Raw genomic sequence first — 4,915 nt, forward strand, 5'->3', positions numbered from 1 at the left:
AGAGAGCAACGCAAACACCTCTCTCTGCATCCGCCAAATAACAATACAATAAAACCATCCCCCGTTGCTCCACTCTCTGACATGTTCTTCACCCTCAAGCCGTGATTCATCTCTTGTTTTCTCTACTATCTCATATTTCCGAGAGAAAGAGATAGAGATCCAATGGAGTACGAAAGGATTGACAAAACTCAGGTATGGCATTTTCTTGCAGCATCTAGGAATGAAAACCAGACCCTCATTCTCTGTTTCTTTTGAGCTTTTCTTTTTAATGGGACTGTCTGATCTTGTGCCTTGTGGGTTCGTGAAAAATTGAATCTTTATACTGTTTTTAAACCTGGGTTACGGGGGAAAATGGTGGGCTTTTGCTTGGGTCTGAGAATTTCTGAGAAGTTTTCTGTTATTGAGGACTTCAGAAACAGCCAATTCTCTTTGGTTTTCTCGGGCTTCATCTTTTTAATTCCCTCCAAAAGAACTTTTTTAGACTAATTTTAAAACCTCTGCTTTTCCTTTTTCTCCTTTTAGAATGACCAAAACAGTTGGACTTGACATGATTGTTTGTTTGGGTGAAAGCCGAGACCCAAAAGAAGAAAAAGAAAGGGGAAGAGAAGAGCAAAGTTTGAATTACCCCCAGTGTTCTTGTTGAGGTTAAAAAGGGTATATTTGGATGGAAGAAAGTGGTTAATTTCCGGGTTTCTTTGTTTAAGCTTTGTTTTTTTTTTTGAAAGTTGTTTAAGCTTTGTTGAAATATATGTACTTTTTGCATTTTTGTAATTGTGTTTTAGGGTTTAAGTGAGAATGGATTTCACCGTTTGTTCTTTCTACACCTCCAGAATGGAATAATTTCTCCCAGTAAACTCAGGATGAAGCTCATGGGGGCTCACCATCACAAGAAGAAAGATGGATCCAACTGTAATTCATCTAGAACTTCACCTTCAAGGCTTGAGGATGCTGAATTTGTGAACAGCTTACTGGCCTCAAAAAGTGATAGCCTTGATGATGAAGGTTAGATATGCAAATATATTTAACTTTGCTTACACTTACATTGAGAGCACTTCTCCCTGCTGAATCTAGATGTCTCCTCTTCTTTCTTATATATTCTTTTGATTATGATTTGAGGGGATCAAAACTTCATTTTCATCTTAAAGAACTGAATTTTATATTTCAGGACTTGTTAAAACATTTCCAAGGGTTTTAAGAAGTGACAACCTTCATGATGAAGGTCCACAGTCTTGATATATTTCTATTTTATTTTCACATTTATTCTTCCATTATGGATGTTGGAGCGCTGGTGCCCGGTTATGCTAGCTCTTTCATCCTGCTTTCCCCCCCTTTTCCTTTTTCAGTTTTAGACCATCAAAACTTCATGCTCATTGAGAAGCATAGGACTTTTCATATCGGTACTGATTAAAGCACATTTTCAAATTTCGAAAGTGACAGCCTTTCTGATGGAGTTCGTCAACTTTAGTACGACTTAGTTTTGTTTCATTATATCTCTAATATGTAATAGAGCGCCTAACTGCTCCCCACCTTTTTGTTCTAGGGGATCAGAACTTCACGTTCTTTGGAAGAAATAGGGTTTCGTATTTCATTTTGTTTCTTATTCATCTGGTATTTATTAAAACACTTAAAACAGTTTAAGATAGCCGTTTTCCTTTTTCCCCTCTTCTCTTTTAAGTTGTTGGCGATTAAAACTCAATGTTCACTGAAAGCTTCTAGAGTGTTGAATTTCATGACCAATTAAAACATATTTCCTTTCAGTTACATCTCCCAGCTTAGAGATACTCTCATCAAAGCCATCCAGTGATGTATTGCCAGACCAAAGAGACAATGTTCAGACTTCTTGTGAACCAAAGGGGACAATGCCCAGCGAAAATGTTAACACGGGTCGTTTGAAGATGCAGCATTTTTTGAAGCATGATAGTGGCAATTCTAGTGCAATTCACCCAGTGAGGACAACTGAAGATGAAAATCTTGATTATGACAGTAATGCTAGCTCATCAAGCTTTGAGTTTCATAAAGGAGAGAGATCAGTGAGCAATCCTGCAACGAGATCCCTATTGAGACCTATCCCCTCTAAGTGGAATGATGCTGAGAAATGGATAATGAATAGGCAAAATATACAAGCGAACTACTCAAAAAAGAATGTTGTGCAAAGCCAAGCAAATCGCATGCCAGCAACAAGCATGGCAAGGGTTGCTCCAGAGTCTGCTAATTATGATCATCATAAGTTAGCAATCAGCAGAATGACTGAAACAAAGGGAGTTGATTTCTGTCAACCAACAACTTCGCATGTTGCGTTAGAGAAGTTCTCTTTTGTTCCATCCGAGGCTCATTCAGTTTCAGGCCAAGCTCATGGAAGGGTTCCAACAGTAGACTCCCTTCCCCAGAGCAAAGATTTGAAGGATGTAAATGAATTAGTTATATCCTGCTCGAGTACGGATGATCAAAAAGGTACGAAAAGCATTAGTATATAATTTTTTAACCTCAAGCATTCTAGACAACACCACTATGATTTGTGCACGCACTGACTCATATGTGTCATATTCAAATCTCATTTTTTAAAATTTTTATTTGTTGATCTACTTCCACAATCAATTGATCCTCTCCCTTGTTGAACTTCTTGAAAGGAAGTAGCTTTGCACAATCATGCAACGCAACACATCAAACACAAGCATACATGTATTTGCGTATGCATGCGCTCGCAGATATACATATGCCCTTCACCTCAATAACTGAATGTAGATGTGGCTATATCCTGAGATGTTGCATATCTATATTTAATAGACTGTGTCTTGCAATTAGTGGATGAAGCATCTGGGTGACAGTAACAAGTGCCATTTGGATATCAGTATGTAGATAAGAACATTGTCTTGTTCATTTGCTGCAGCTATTCCTGGAATTAGATCAGTTGCTATGAGAGACATGGGAACAGAGATGACCCCTATGACCAGTCAAGAGCCTTCGCGAACTGCTACACCAGTTGGGTCCATAAGTCCAATGCGTAGCCCAACTTCCTCAATACCTTCTACTCCTGGGAGGGATGCACCCGCTCCTACACCTTTTGAGAGCAAAGTATATGAGGATTCACAAGTTCCAGTTGGAAGCAGGAAACAGTTGTCAGAAGAAGAGATTAAGCTCAAGACAAGAAGAGAGATTGCAGCTCTAGGAATGCAGCTTGGTAAGATGAATATCGCTGCATGGGCAAGTAAAGATGAGCAAGAGAAGAATAAATCTTCTGTTCAGAACACAAATCAAGAAGAACTTGAGAGAATTGAATTTGAAAAGCGCGCTACTTTATGGATGGAAGCTGAAAAATCTAAGCACACTGCAAGGTTTATTGATGACTCATTCTCTAAGAACTAGAATACACTGTCTTTTATCCTTTAGTTTTGAATGACATCATTATATTTTCAGTGCATAAGGCCATTATAATCTGACAATGGATGTTAATAATGCAGATATAAGCGAGAAGAGATTAAAATTCAGGCATGGGAAAGTCAACAGAAGGCAAGATTAGAAGCAGAGATGAGGAGAATTGAGGTTAGTTACTCTTTCGTTCTCCGTGCACGTTAGGAACAAAAAAGCCAGGAAACTTCATGTTCTTTCTGATGCTGTGTCTTTGCGAATATCCTGCTGGACAAGATTAAAAAAATATTTTGAATTTTCTATAAGATATGCTAATTTGCTCTGTCAACTTTGTTCTGATTAATACTGATATCTACTTAAAATATATATTTGTTTGGATAATACTAATATCTACTTAAATGTACATCTGTTTGGAAATACAATAAGCTGAAAGTCCTATTTTGGTTCTTCGGAGGCAAACCAATTTTCAACTTGGTCCCTAGCATTTCAACGCTCTTCTATTTTGGCCCTTCTTTAACTGCAGTTGCAGTATGATATTATAAGTTGTAAATCCTTACTAGTTTCTGCTGAATAACTGCTACTTTGTCACTGATGGAACTTTGTCTGTTTTAGTCCAAAGTTGAGCAAATGAGAGCCCAAGCTCATGCAAAGATAGTGAAGAAGGTTGCTTTGGCAAGGCAAAGATCGGAAGAAAAGCGTGGGCGGCCGCTGAAGCGAGAAAAAATCGAGAAGCTGACAGAACTGCAGCTCAAGCAGAATATATACGTCAAACAGGACGAATGCCATCTTCAAATTACACTTGCTGTGGTTGGCTGTGATACAAGCAAGGCACTGCAACTAGAAGAAAATTTTGCTTCTCTTTTGAGCAGTAGATAACGGTCATTATTTTTACACACGGCATTTTGTGTTATATATAGGGGGAGTAGTTGGTGCATGAAGTGAGAGGGAAGAGAGAGCGATTATGTTTACAGGTCACAAAAATTGTAAAGATCTGCTTGTGATCATAAGGTGTGCAACATTTCTTTATGTTCAGTTTGACATTCCGTCTACAGAAATTTCTAGGCAGTTTATATCTCTTGTTTCATGTCCTTGTATATCCGAGACACTTGCAAAACAGGCGAGCATTCTAGGAGACAAATGACCATGAAAACACACAAAACTAATTAAAGTCGGAAAAGGTCCTATGAATCCATCACAATCCACTGGCAGAGGATGCAATAACTTGGCTTCATATTGAAGAGTGAAAACTATCTAGAACATGACTTTCGCAATTTCAATCATGATAGTCAAACTTGTACTTAATGGCATCGAAAACATGATACATGTAGTTGGGGTTGTCTGACTAGTTGTTGAAATGAAACAGAGATGGTAAGTTTAATCTTTTTAGTCATTCAACTCAATTCCTTATCTTTAACTCTTGCGACTCAGTTTCTTATTTTTTTCATCTTTTATATTACTTCTTTGAGTTTTAATATAGGACCTGATTATTGAGTTGATTTGATCCTAAATATAAGACATATTTTTATATTTATCAATTTTTCTTAAATTA

General features: G+C 37.6%; 1 pseudogene; it reads left to right on the top strand.

The window, feature by feature from the left end:
• On the top strand, positions 1-4,208 carry LOC114754017 (flocculation protein FLO11-like; annotated as a pseudogene).
• Positions 4,209-4,915: the final 707 nt, after the last annotated feature.

The sequence above is a fragment of the Neltuma alba genome, unplaced genomic scaffold, assembly GCF_004799145.2.
Source record: "Neltuma alba isolate B1F8T4 unplaced genomic scaffold, ASM479914v2 tig00008405_pilon, whole genome shotgun sequence".
NCBI lineage: Eukaryota > Viridiplantae > Streptophyta > Magnoliopsida > Fabales > Fabaceae > Neltuma > Neltuma alba.